This window comes from Anas acuta, chromosome 12, assembly GCF_963932015.1.
Source record: "Anas acuta chromosome 12, bAnaAcu1.1, whole genome shotgun sequence".
Classification (NCBI taxonomy): Eukaryota; Metazoa; Chordata; class Aves; order Anseriformes; family Anatidae; genus Anas; species Anas acuta.
The window spans coordinates 14,350,622-14,365,752 of NC_088990.1; the positions used below are offsets into that span (position 1 = coordinate 14,350,622).

The 15,131-nt window shown below is 39.0% G+C and overlaps 1 protein-coding gene across 12 annotated transcripts in view; it reads left to right on the plus strand.

Moving 5' to 3' along the window:
- Positions 1 to 2,770: 2,770 nt before the first annotated feature.
- Positions 2,771 to 15,131, plus strand: part of HERC1 (HECT and RLD domain containing E3 ubiquitin protein ligase family member 1) — a 102,965-nt gene continuing 90,604 nt past the window's right edge. For all 12 annotated transcript variants that reach the window (XM_068695641.1, XM_068695642.1, XM_068695653.1 and 9 more), the window contains exon 1: positions 2,771 to 2,929. The gene's annotated coding sequence lies outside the window, so the exon portion shown is untranslated. The remainder of the gene's footprint in view (positions 2,930 to 15,131) is intronic.

The window sequence follows — 15,131 nt, forward strand, 5'->3', positions numbered from 1 at the left end:
AACCTTTAAAGCAGTGCAACACACTTTCTGTCAAGATTATTTTAACAGTTGCTACCTAATAAACTAGCTAAATATTGAGAATTCTGAAATAGGAATTGCAATGATCCTTTGGGACATTGGCAGTGCTCTATGGGATGAAACCTTTATGAAGGCTGGGTATGCTAAACTGGGTATCCTTCTCTCTTGTTGCTTCTCTTACTCCCCACCCCCTGTAGTTGGCAGCATGCTATTTCAACAGAAATGATTACAAGTTACATGGCAAAGGGTTTACAGAGCATTATAGGGAATTAGGTACTTTGATTACAAGAGTCTGTATTATAGTCATCATTTAAACTTAAATATATACATTCTGAAATGGTAGGAAGGTTGTTAATTTAGAACTCTACTACTAATTTGTTTCCTTGATTCTTGTCATGTTTCTAGCACCTGAGGTCCCAGCCTGGAGACTGACTGCATCATATCTCTGTTGTGTCATCTTAGATTCTGGTACCCGTGAGCCTCTGTGGAAAAGGATGGATACGTCTGCATGTAGTCAAACTGCAAGCCTAGACTATCCATATTGCAAGATGGTTGGTGGGCTCTGTTAGGACGTGACAAACAAAACAAGAAAACCTTGTGGCTATATGAACTTAATATTGAAGTATACATAACTGAAAAATATTAAACATTTGCAAACCTAAGAAATTCCTTGAGAGTTGTGCAGCCCTTGGTTACTGGTGGAGCCTGCAAGCCATAAAAAACGTGCAGTTAATGATAAGGTTTGTGTTCATGCAGTGGTTAACATAAGTATGTGGGTGTGGGGCATGTTAGCATGTTGAGTGCTGCGTAGTGTCTGTTTTTTTCTCCTCCTGTTGTGCGGAATGGCAGATGTGCTTAGAAGTGGTTAAAGGACGTTTCTGAATTGTGTATTCTGAGGTATCTGATCAACTTTTTATTTCTTACACAGCATTCTGTAGCTAGCATGTTTTAAATGTTTAAAGAGTGCTTTAAAATATGTTTATAGTTTATCCTTCTCCTGGTGACGTTTGTTTGCAAATGTGGTCTTGTTTACAAAGAAACTGCTGATTCATAGCAGAGTTTGACCATGGTTTTAGGCAAAAGATTAGCCAGTGCATTTAGGGGTATGAAAGTAGAGAAACTTCAGACTTCCTGGATAAAAACGCATTTTCTTTACTATTGCTCTGTGCGGCAATGTTACACAGGTAAACTAGTAATAGACTTTTTTTTTGGTCTGGGTTTTTAGCTTGGGTGGGTCACAGACTGTATTTTCAAAGCAGAACATTTGGGTTTTCTGCTACAAAGAGTTCTGAATCTGTAAGTAGCCTTTTAGTGGGACGGAGAGCCTTGAATATCTGGGATCTACCTCCAAGGCTGCCAGTGTCATTTATCTAAATTTTGTTGGGATTTGTGTCACGGAGTGCAACAGCCTCTCCAAGGAGCTGAGCTCTACCCTTAGTAAATCCCCTCACTGCTTTAGACCTCAGAATGAACAATAAAGGTTGTGTCCTTGGGACTGAGAGGGGAGCTTATACCAAGTGCTGCAGAACAGATGGTCTGCTGGGGGAGGACGCAATTATGGGAACACTGGTCCCTGAGCACCATGTGTCTAAGGAAGATGCCTGGGGAAGAAAAGACAAGACTAAACATACAAGAACATTTCCTCTAATCACCTGTGGCCTTCCAGTGGCCTGTGGGTCAAGGCATTTTTGAACCAGAGTGGTTCAAAAACCAGAGTGGATGCCTTTGTGTTTGGTAATGTGACGGACTTGTTTTCTTTTTTATTTTTCTCCACTCCATAGCACAAACTTACTACGTAAGTGTTCTGCAGGACAGTGCTCTACAGCTTAATGGTGTGTGTGAAGAAATAATCGCTCTTGCATGTTTGGAAGTTGACATGTCTGAGGAAAAGTTCCACTCATTAGCCTCCGGTTCCTTTAGTGGAGGAGACAGTACAGGATCGTTCCCTGTTCACCTCCTTCATGTCACCTGTCTTTTTGTCAGGTTCTTGCTGTGGGCTGATGTAGCCAGACTAATGCGATTTCTCCTTGAACAGAAGGCTTGTCTGTTGCTTTTCTTGTCGGGTTTTCTGCTTTTTTAATTAAAAGTCATTAACAGTACTTCATGACATCATGCCACTGATGGACCATAACCAATTTCCAAGGGTATATATAAAATTTCTCAATCTTTCTTGCCAGTCTGGCCTTACCAATCTGACTGGGGTGTTAACTCTGCCTCAGTAATCTACTTTTTACTGTTTCAGACCCAAAATTTCAACCGCAGCGCCCCTCTTACTTTCATTACCCTGTTCACGTTAAGCTGAAGCTTTCTTTTTGGATGCTCCTGTTCCTCCCCAGCTGTGCCCCGTTTTGCCTTTCCTGCCCCCTGACACACACCAGCCCTTTCTCTTCTCCCCGAATCCCTGTGCTGGACTCGCCGCCTCCGTTCCTGTCCGTGCCCCGTTCCCCCAGCGTGCTCTCAGAAGCAGCTCTCAGCGTCCCCTCACCCCGAGCACCCGCCGCCTCTCGGCACAGCCCCGGCACCAGCAGCCGGGGGCGAGACCGCTTCGCGCACAGGCGTTGGGGAGGGGGGCCCCGGCCCCGTCCCCTCGCTTCCCGCCGGGGCTCCCTGGGCCGCCTCAGCCCCTCCCCGCCGCGGGCTCCTCGCGCTCTGCCGGCGGCGGCTCCTGGCCCTGCGCGGGGAGGGCGGGGAAGCCGGCGGCCTCTCGCGAGACGTGCGCCGCGTCCCCGCGAGATCTGGCGGCCCCCCTCCCCCTCGCGCTCCCCGCCCGCGTCATGTTTTCTCTTTGACAAGCCGCCGCCGCCGCCGCTGCCGCAGAGAGGACGCGGCTCCGGGCGGGGACTCGCCCCCGGCCCGTGTCCCGGCCCCGCGGAAGGCCCCGGCCGAGGTGTGCCGCCCCCCGCGCTGCTTGGTGAGCCTTCAGCTTGGGGGGCGGCTGGCGGGTGCGCTCCTCGGCGGGGCCAGGGGCGGGAGGCCTGAGGGAGCGGGGGGGAGGGGGGGCGCTTCTCCTCTCCTCTCCTCAGCGCCGCTCCGGCCCCCAACGGCCGCCTCGCGGGGTGCGCCCGGTGGCAGCGGGAGGCCTTAGCTCCGGTCGGGGCCGGGGCAGCGCGCAGGCGGAGATGGAGGGAAGGGGGAGGCAGGCGGGGCCGGCCCGGGGTCGGTGCCCCTCTGCCGACGGCGAGAGAGCGGCGGGCGTCCGGCACCTCTGCATCCTTTGTGGGAAATGGAGGGGAGCGCTCTTCGTGCTCCTTCGAGCTCGCATAAGCGGTGCAGAATCCGTGTGCTGCTTCAGCGGGGAGCCTCGGAGCGCCCACTGTTTCCCCTTGAGCCCCGCGAATGCGGTTGTAGTGTGGCTGTGTGTTACGTGCATCGCTGGCTGCATGTCCTAGGTGTATCTGGTTGGCCTTGCAAAATACTGCCTGAAATTTGTCATGTGGGCCTCTGTCAACTGCGTGACCTTAGGTGTTCTGTGCATCTCCTGACCTGTCACCTGAACTGCATTGTCTCCACATGGCTTATTTGCTGGCTCCCATTTGCCATACTGAAAAATTATGCGGATGCTTTTACTTAGAGATGACTTACTTTGAATTATGAAATGATGTTCTAGCAGACTGATTTTTTTTTTTAACTGCATATGTTTATTTTCTTTTAGTAGGTAGAGTATTTTCTATACTATCAGCTTTTCATGTTCATTAGGGGCAGAACCCTATTGTTACGGTCTCTCCCTTTAACAAACTGCATAGGAGAGGCTTATGTGGACTTGATAAAAGCATCTTCACGTTCTGTAGTTTCAGACCTGGTCTTGATGTTACATATTTAAGCGGATTGTTGCTTCATGGACTGTTTAATTTTCTTTATCTGGGACCATATGATGTATGCACATATGTACATATCATGTTGTGATCTTGATCAAATTTGTAGTCTAGCTAAGCATTCTGTTAACTTACAACAAAACCTGAAGCTGTACATTTACACATCCTGAATTTAATGCTACTCCTTTGACGTACCATATAAACTAGGTCATGTTTAAGGTCCCTTCCAGTCCAAACCATTCTGTGATCATCTCCATTGCTTAGGAATGGGGGATTACAGAGACTAGGATATCAGGGTTGAGTCTCAGATAATCATGTGAAAAATCTAATAGGTGTTTAATCTGGAAAGGTAGATTGTATACTTGGTCAGCCTGCTACTGCTTTCCAGTATCCTAAAAGGAATCTGTTGGTTTTGTATGAAAGATTCAAAGCTGCACAACACTGAAGTGCCATAGGACCCAAGAAGGGCATGGCCAGTCTCTGTCCTTGCACTTGGAAGGAATTTGTTAGGTGGCTTTACACACAGTGATTGTCTCTCCCTTAGAATGAAATATCTTGAGGCTCCTTCTCTCCAAGTATAAGCAGACCTGTATACATTTGAGAGTTTCCTCTTACATTCTTGTTTAAATGTATTGTGTATATTTTGTTCATTGCCTTAATGTTAATCACGTATTTTTGTTGGGAGTCAAAGGGGAAGGGGAATGAAATCTTGCTCTGCAGTTTCTGTAAAGGAAGTACGGTAAGGTTTATCTGGTTGTTTTTGAAGAATAATAGGGTTATGAAGTATTTGTCACTACTTTTGGTGGGAATCACACATTTTTAAATTCGTTTTGTCGTTGAACTGAACAGTAGTTTCCTAGTGAAAGCTTTTCCTTCTTCTATTTCAGAAATTAAATAAATGGATATTGGTTGATTAGGAAAGGCTTTTAAGCAGCCTGACTAAAAATCTCAATTGTTTTTTGTCTTTCGTGATTTCAGGTAGACAATTTTGTTATTTTTTGAAGGAAACAGCGCAGTGGTGCTTTGCACGGTTTAAAGTAGTCGTGATAGTGGGAATGTTTTTACAGATGGGGAAAACCCATGTGTGAAATTAGTCGTGCTATTTTGGTAGTAAAATTAAAAAAATCTACATTTGAATACTTCTTTAGGGCTCGTTTTCAGTATTCCTGTCTTTCCTTCAGTTTGACTAATGTAATTCTCGTAATTGTCATGGGGTAGGAGAGCACTCTTATCCCTGTTCTACTTACAAGGGAAGGAGCCAGGTTATATGGATTTTGAGAAGACTTTTGTGGAGCAGACATTTGAGTTCCGATTGTAGGTTGTTATGAAGTCATTATCGGTTCAATAAAATTGACTTCATTTAGATACCATAGAGATACTTATCTTGAAAGTTTTTTTTTTTCTTTTAAATCTTGCACTAGTATATTTTAGCTAAATATAGTGTGCATATGTCTATTATGTGTTTAACTTCCTGTTTTCAAAGTAATGTTAGTGAATGATAAGTACTCTGTTGCTTATGTTTCTTTCTCATGATTAGTTCTCAGAAGTACTCAAACCCCAAAGTTGCTGGCAGTTTTTTTTCCTTTCCTTCTCCATAGTGGTGACATTCATCTGTAAAATTCAAATCCGTTAGGTGTTTTCTCCCTTGAAACATCTGAGTTTGCCCTTAGAACATGGAGCTCTCCTTTTCGAGGACTGCTAAAGTAGCTGGTAGTGTGCTGCAGATGCTTACTATGCAGCGTAGTACCTTCCCAGTAACCTGTGTAACTTCTGAAGTTGAAAAAAAAGTTTAGCCTGGAACCCAGTGGCTACGGAATTTGCCAGTCAACAGCAAGTATAATTGTGGCCTGGGAACTGGCCAGGTATATTCCGTGGCTGTGACTGCCTGATGTCATCAAGTAAGTTGGGAGTGCGTTTAGGTGGCTCAAGCAGTCGTGTTCTTTCTGGGAGCTGGAATTAGTGTACTGTTTAAAGAACAGCCAACAGTTCTGAGTCTTCATGAAGAGTGATATTAGCATTATTATTATTGCTGCCAGCACTGCATAATACAGAAATATCATCCTTGAACATCAAACACTTCCTTATAAATGCACAAATTTATACAACAAAAGTTTGGGTTTGAGTTAACTTATGCTAGGAATACTGAGTCAAGAAATGAAAATATTAATGCAAAGTGAAAAATTTGCTCATTCTGCATATAAGTTCCAGTCTAGCTTTGAGTTTTTTATTCTTTTGAATATGGTATTTGTGGGTAATGAAGTAAAAATGGTCTCCATTCTATTATAAAATAGAATAGCCTCTCCCTGTATTCCAAGAGATAGAAGTGACTGAAAAACACGGTAAGAGGACCATCAAATAGTTGAGGTTTTAAGTCACTTTTGGAGGTCATACTGTTCACCTCTGCTTCAAGTCATAGCCATATGCTGTGAGAGAATTGTTAGTGCAAACAGTGTTCCTCCTTTCAGGGTTTTTAAAAGAAATAAAATATACATTATTTTATCTGTTCTTTGTTTTTGTTTTAGAGGTTACGAGAAGCAAACTTTGCCATACAATTATTCTTCATTAAAGAGTTTTAAACAGTAGCTGGAACTGACCACCTAAAAGCATAGGATTACATTATTTCCAAGAGTAGGAATGATACCGAAGGAATAAACAGTCTTAAAACAACTGAAAATCATGAAGGAAGAAAGACCAGTTGGAGTATCATTAGAATTTCAGCATGGCTTAGCTGGCAAATATTATGAAGCTAGTTAGAATTTAGTGTTTAGAAAGAAAAGGTGATACCTGGTTGCAGAAATAATCTGAATTAGAATATCAGTAACTTGGTTTCGGTCTGCTGAGCAGAAGGCTAATACAAGAAAGGAAGAAAGATGACGGATGTTGTGACCAGTAGAGAGACATCCACCAAATCATTTAATATGATTTGTATTGTAATCATTTAATATGATATGTATTCCGTTGTCACATTTTTTTTTCTTTAATGAAAGAAAACCGATTTGCTGTAACAGCTTTTCTTCCTGGCTTTTCCTAGTTTGATTCCTTGTACTTTTTGTCTTGCTGCTCCAGATTTGTAGGAGACCATGTCTTTTTCATTGTTTTACTGTCTATCTCATATTATCTTACATCTCTCCTTTTTTTGTTTCCTACTTTTAAGGTTTCTTTTTGTCTATTTAGTTTAAATTCTTTATTCCTACATAGTTATTTCTCTTCAGTGTTAGTATTTAATGGTTTATCATTTTTCTCCATTTTGTTCCCATGACTGTCGATTCCCATTCACCTCACATCTGGCATGATGATGAGCGTAGATTATTTTGTCCAAAAGGAACATTTCAGTAGCATTGTCTTGTACAGTGGTCTGCAGTAATTACAGGTGTGACTAAAATACAAGGGCCTGTAGTAATAGTATTGGTTTGAACAATCACATTTCACCCTGGCTATGAGCAGTATTGAAGAACTTGTAGGTTTTGTGTTCGAAGGTTTTACATTGTTAGCCTACAAGAAAAGACAGATGAACTCTGTCCTTATGGTAATTGCTGAGGAATCTGCAAGTGTCTGTGTCTGCAGTGCACTTCATGGTATATGAGGAAGTCATGGTCTTCATGTTGGAACTGTATAATGTCATCGATGCACACTGTAGGCAGTTCAAATGATTTGAGAGAACCCAGATGTGGGGGTCCACCAAATTAAGTAGAGCTACAAAATAGTCATTTATATTAACTTCTTATACATGTATCTTGCAATACCTCTGCAGTAGTTGTAGTTACCTCCTGCTAAGCTGAAGTCTTCAGAAATTTCTGTAGCTTTCTTCAGAAACCACTGTAATGAAGCCAGCCTGTGTTTCATTTCTGTCCTCTGAATCAATGAGTTGGGAGTTCTTTGTCTAGTAGCTGTATCGTTCTATGCTTTCAGAAAACACATTGCATTTGTTGAGATTTTCTTGTCTAGATTCTTACTTTCAGAGACGTAGAAACTAGGTACTTCAAGGAAAGTTCAGTACCTGTAAGAATTTATAGGGGTTCTGTTGAGTTAGTTAATTTCGTGCTGTTTTTCACATTAAAGCAAAATGTGCCTGGGAAAGATTCCTGCTTGAAATCGTGCATTTAATTTATTCTTGAAGGCAGGATTTTAATTAATTTTATATATTCCTGGTTTCTGAATAAGTCTTTCAAGAAAAAAGTGTTGTTTGGAGCCCTGGTATCTGCTGCTAAGGAATGTAATATACATATATGTATGTGAACATACATATATGTATATGTATGTTCATATGTATGTTATGTTCATATGTATGTATGTTCATATGTATGTTATATATGTGTACACATATATATGTGTACACATATATAACGTGAAGTAATATATTTATATGTATGTGTATATAAATGAATAAAACCATATAAATGTAAAAATAATGTGTAATGCATGCAAATATATACCTTATCTATGTTATAAAATAAAAATATGCCTTTATTAATAAAGAAATGAAAATCAAACTTTTATTTGTACATTAAAACTGTAAAACTTCAGTTAAGAATTGCAAAAGTTGCAGCATCATAACAGTTGGTAACATGAAGCATGGCTCTTACTGGGACTTTGTGGGCCTCTTAAGTAAGAAGCATGAAAAAGAGGAATGGAAAAAGTTGAGGTGATATGGCATTCCGTGAAATGTTAGGAACTGTTAGGACTGGAACTTGGCAAAACAAGTAAACAGCCCTTCGGCTGTATAAATTCAAGATACATCAGTAGCTTGAATTCAAGATACATCAGTAGCTTGCATTCCGCATTCAGTTCTGGAGATGTCATGCAGATGGACATAGAGACATGCATCTGTACGTCATTGTGTCAGTGCGAATGATCAAACAGCAATAGAGGGAGCAGGAGAAGGATGGATGAAATTGATGATCAGAGGTGTGCAAAGAGAGAGTCTTTGGTTTCAGCTGACAGTGCAGGGAAGAAATAAAAATAATCATATTCTTTTGTGCATCATAGCCTTGTTAGGAATTGCTCAGAACACTGAGATAATAATTTAGTAGATTTAGGTAAAGACTTAGGTTTAGTGGCAAGAATGTTACATTCATTTGAATGAATATAAAATAGTGTAAGGGTTCTAAGTGCTCATGCTACAAAATTAGTATGTTGCAAGTTTGAAGAGATTCCACTTCTGTAACTGAAGTATATTATCACAGTGAGGCAGTAAATAAAAGCCTATTGCATCAGTTTTTCAGTTATATTTAAAATAAATTAACTGTTCCAGACCTGTGATCAGCTATGTATACGAGACTTCTGCTTTCTTCAGAACTTACCTAAATTAACATTGGAGAAAAAGGAAGTTTTAAACAGTACAAATGTGTTACCATTGAACAATCAGTATTAACTTTCAGAAAATGAACTGGATTATTTTCTTAATGGGCTAGCAGAATTACCTGATTAATCTGATTGTGAATTTCTTTTTGAGTTTTGTGTAAGGCACAAAAAGCTTGATTTTTCTATCCTATCCACATAAATTATTTCTCACAGTTGCAAAAACAGATTAAATTTCTGTTACCAAGACTAAGAGCTGTAGTGCATCCTGACTGCCATCTGTTGAAATGCTAAATTTTCTAATCCTTGACAGAAACCACCCAGGTGACATCATGCTTAAAGTACCTCTAGCATAGTTTACTCTAGCACTACTCATGCTGAAAATAGTAAATGAAACTCCTGTAAACTTGAGAAAGATTATGTCAGTGAACACACACTGAGGAGCTGTATTCTTCAGAAAAACACTAATTTGCATATTTGTTACAGCCTTGCTTTTCTTGGACTCAATTTAGAAAATATATTTACCAATCCATTGGAGAAAGATAGTATCATTACAGCGAGGCAGTAAACAGAATCCAGGCATGTGAGTGTCACAGTGAGTTCCTGGTGTGCTCCTTAGTTTTGGTGGTTGCTGCCTTTTATTTGACGGTGCCGATTTCTAGCTTCTAGTGTTGCATGCCTCTGTAGGTACGTACCTTTAAAATAGATGCCATCAGCATCTTAGAGTTCGCTGAAATTGTTAGTTGCAGAAAGGAGAGTGAGCACTTGTGAAACTGTGAGAACTTCTGATTATTAGGAGGTCTAAGGGTTGAAACCTTGTAGCTACAGGCAGTTTTTCAAGAGGTCTGCAGAAAATAAGAGCTTTCAACTATTTTTGTAGCAGTTCTAAGAGACTGAGCACTTAGCTTGTGCCAGAGTAATTGTTTTTGTCTGTGCTTGATTCCCCCTGTAGTCAGACCACGTTTAAAAAAAAAAAAAAAAAAAAAAGATAACATTTGGCTTTGTTAAATTCTGACCATATTAGTATCTTTAGTGCATGTCCTAGATTCGTTGGTTTAAGAAAATGTATTTTCTTCACACTGAGTGAAGACACTGTATCTTAATTTATGCAGATTGTGGTTGATCAGGTGGTGCTGTCTTAGTCTTTCCAGAATGTAGAAGCTTCTGGATCATAGTTAGATTTTTGTTTGTTTGTTTTTGTTACCTTGCAAATACTTTTCCAGAAATTAATCCTGGTTTTGACAGGCAGTATTATAACTTAGCCCTTCATAAATGCTAAAATAACTTCCTAGCTCTGCCTATTTTCTGGCCTTTGGGGGTAGACCGTTGCAGCAATTTTTAATTGTGTTACATGTAATACATTATTTATACAGGAAGTGAATAGTAATACATTTTATTCAGTTGATACTCTAGGGAGAAATATAATTAGCTAATGTAAAATTTGGATAGAATGTTAAGTTTCATTCTTCTACCATTATAAGCATTGCTCAAATCCCTTTATAATTACAAATAATATCATCTATCTTTTTTTTTTTTTTTTTCTCCAGAAACATTGTACTAAATTACTGGTGAGCCACAGTGTTGCTGCCTATAACACGCAATTCTTTTCTCTTATTTCTCTGGCTGGCATGCCGTGATTTTTCTGAGCAGAAGAATATGGCATTTTCCAAATCTTCAAGTAAGAAGAGGCTTCTGTGCTTTTATATGCATGTAAAATCGTAAGAGTTTATGATGATAACCTGATAGTCAAACCTTCCTTCAGTTGTGTAACTTACACTGAGATGCCAGTGGAAGAGAATGATCTTTTACAAGCAATGATGTTTCTAGTATTTTTGATTGCCAAAGAAATTCTTGCAAAATCTCTTAAATCTACTTGGAATTTTGAAAATATTTGGGCTCTGAGTTCTGTTTGCATGCAGGCTTGCAAAAATGCAATCCAAGTGTGCTTATCGGAAAGTCTTACTACAAGTAAAAGAAAAGTAAGGGGAGGGATAGGCTTTCATGAGCTGTAAGAAGCTTTGAAAGTTGCAAGTGTGTTAGTTGAAGAATCGTTTTTACAAGTTTTAAAATCTCCATGGACTGGACAAGTGATATCTACAGACTAGGTTAAAATACATTCTCACTGTTTATCATGTCCATTTGACAACACTGTATGTAAGGTCCATTTTGCTTTTTTATCCCTGTATTATGATGTTTATTTATTCAGGTCTTGTAAGCAGGGAGGAAAGCACAAAGCTGTAAAACAACAATTGAGCAGGAAGATTCAGGTATACACAAACATCAGGAAATCACTGTATATTTGATTTAGCTACATTGATTTAACTACATTTCTGAGTTGGTTGTGTATATTTTCAGTTTTTCCTTTTAGTGGTTTGGGCACAGCTATACCTTCTTCCTTCCTCTATCTGTAGGCTTTTATTATCGTCAAAATTCTTGATAGAATGTGATGAGTGCACACATTTGGTAATGAGGTAGAAGCACTGAGTTGGAGAACATAATATACATAAAAAAAAAAAAGCCCTAAAATCAATTCCTCACCTCCGCATTTTTAGGTGGTTTCTGTTCACTGATGAGTTGTGTATGTTTGCTAAGGACTGGAAAAAACAAATTGTATGGGGAAATTGTACTGTTACCCTCTTTGCTTTCTAAACCAATAAGATAATATTCCTGTCTTCCACTTGTTAACAATCTTTAGAAAACCTTCTTTAAACACAAATATTAAAAATACCACTTTTTCTTTCCTCAACTGTCATACCCAAGTCTCTTCCTGCAGGAAATTAAGAGTTCTCTGAGTTCTCTCTTTGGTGTTCCCTAGGTAGAGCGGTTCCTTGTTGTCCTGTTTCTCCCTCAAAAAGAAGCTACAGTGCGTGTTGTAAGCCACAGTTCCTGTGGCTTCTGTGCAGTCTCCATCTTTCTTTTATTTTTCAGATTAATCTTTCTCTTAGATCTATATACAACAACACCTTCTTAGTAATCTTTTCAAAACCTTCATGTATATCCAAGAAGGGAACTTCCTGTTTACTTATATTAGGATAAATTTGCTCAGCTGCATGGAAACAGTTCTTTGATGACAAATTCAAGTATCTCCTATAATTTCCAAGCTGAATTGGAAAGGTGAGACTATGGAAATTACTTTTGAGAGGTTGAGTATACACGCTGTCCAGGAGCAGTCTTTCCCACTAAGCTCAGCTTTGACCTTCAACCTCATGCAGAAGTCCTCTTTTTTTTGTTATATATATATATAACAATATATATATATATATATAATAAAAAAAAATACATATATATAAAATCCACCTTCTCTCCCTGTATTGGAATAAAGGAATATTTACATGCCTTTTGCACATTCGGAAGTCCTTTGACTGTGTTGAAATTGAGAATTTCTATTAATAACCTATTTTGTAACTTATTTATTTATTTATTTATTTATTTATTTAATTTTTCCTTTAGTGAGTGGTTCTTATACGTATATTTGAAGTTGATCAAAGCTGTCCCACTTACCTCAAAGTGAGAAGAAACAAAAACATCTTAGATTTTTACTACAGTTTTGGGAACTTTAAAAAAAATATCTTAGGGATTTGACAGTCGTCTGAGCTAACTAAGTGCATTTATAAGAACTCTTAACCGGTTGCTTTTTTCACATTCTAGTAATTTAGGAGATAGTAATATTTGGCTGGAAAACTTACTTTCTAGTCCCATTTTAACTTTTGTATGGCACATTGTATAGATACATACTCAAAAACACATTTTACATACTTTTTACTTGTTGATATTAACTGCAACATTTTGAAAGAAATACTCCCCTTTGGAAAGAAAAGAAGAAATATTAACCAAAACTTACTTCTGCTTCAGCTGCATATACATGAAATACTGTTAACATTTATAGTATTTACTATAAATACATCCAAAAAATGTATGTGTGATAATATATTTGTTGTGAAATACTTGTTATATCTGCTACGTCAATTTTTCATCAGAGTATTGTTCATACATTCATGCAGTCATTGACATGGTGCTGTGTAAAATAAACTGTACTGTATGAAATAAACAAGCTGGGATTAATTGCAAGGTGAAGTTCTAGTGTTTGAACATTTAAATTGCAATGGTGATGAAGAGATGAACATTATTTACATCTTAAGATACAGGTATAGTTATTATTTAGGTAGAAAAAATAAATTTTTTCCTCTGTAAAAGTATTTACTGTTTGGCCTACATTATTAGTGATATAAATTAAGATTCACTTAAAGCTGATTTTTTTTAATCTGTTGTTCTTAATGAAGACAAAAGGCCTTCCACATTATAATGCAAGTGGTTTATTAGTTAATGTAGACACATTTAGATCTCAAAAAAATGAATATTTTAAGAGAACTGTTACAGATGTCTGATTTCAGGCTGAATCATTTCCAGTTTAAGAAAACAAAGCCTTGTAATAACACTGAATATTTTAAATTCTCTAGGCTTAGTAGGCCACTGCAGGCTTCATTTTTTCCCCAGAAATACAGTACCTTTCCTCTTTTTCTCTATATTTTAACTCAAAGGGGAAAATGATAAATGTATTAAATATTATTAGCATTTACTCTGTTTTGCTACCAAATATATGCAGGGTCATGTTTTTTTATTTATTCTTTATTTTTCCTTAGATGTAGCACTGTCTAAAAAAGAAGCTCTTTAAATCATCATGTAAGTAAATAGATGAACAGAAATATATAGGAAAAGGAGAAATTACATTAATGTTGAACTTTCATTCTCTGAGTTTTTTCGTTCTCATGAAAATGCACGCTGGCCATTTAATTATATAATTTCATAATATTCAAAATTTCTATTAACTCCATCTAATTGCATTAGAAATACAGCCTTTTATGTACTTTTTTTGCTTACTAATTATTGCAAGTTGTCAAAACTTCATCCCGAGCTTACAGTTCGAGTGGTGTAGCATGTGGTAATTTGTATGTTTGGTTACAGATAATACTTGGTTTACAGAATCAATGAATGGTTTGGGTTGGAAGGGACCTTAAGGATTGATTACCTGGTTCTAGCCCCCTGCTGTGGGCAGGGACACCTCCCACCAGCCCTGGCTGTCCAAACCCCATCCAGCCTGCTCTTGAACATTTCCAGGGATGGGGCATCCACAGCTGGGCAACCTGTGCCAATGCCTCACCACCCTCATAGGGAAGAATTTCTTCCTTATATCTAATCTAAGTCTACCCCCTTTCAGTTTAAAGCTGTTACCCCCTGTCCTATCACTGCACTCGCTGACAAAGAATCCTTCCCCAGCTTTCCTGTATGCCCTCTTTAGGTGCTGGAAGCCTGCTCTAAGGTCTCAGCAGAGCCTTCTCTTCTCCAGGCTGAACAATCCCAACTCTCTGAGCTTGTCCTCATAGGAGAGGTGCTCCAGCCCTCTGAGCATCCCCATGGTCTCCTCTGGAGTTGGTCCAGCAGGTCCATGTCCTGCTTATGTGGGGGGCCCCAGAACTGAATGCAGGGCTGCAGGTGGGGTCTCACCAGATACAGTGGGGAAAGTTCTGAACAGACCAGAGAGCTGGTTTGTTCTTTTGTGCTTCTATACACGAAGCTAAAACATGGGGATGACCCATGCTTCATGGTACAGCTTTGCAAGTTGTGGACTACTCTTTGGTGTGTGCATTTTAAATGGTGGACTGATGCAGAGAATAAAAGATCCACTTTTGCCTATGCTCTAGTTAAGTTCCATGTTTCATGAAATATGGAAATATGGAGAGCTCTCTTAAACATATTTTCTTTTGTTATTTAAATATCCTACTTTCCTTTTAGCTCAGGGAAAAAAGCCACCTTGATTATATTTCTCTTGTTTTTACAGGTTTCATTTTAAGGTTCTTTTCTTTTCACTCCCTTTCACGTGACCTAAAAGGAAAAAAAATAGCATTTAGTGTCTCAGTTGAAGTGAAGGGTAATTAACAGCTTTGTTCTTCATCCAGCAAATATTCTAGCAGAGTATTTGATGAATCTAAGCTTTTTAATCAGTTT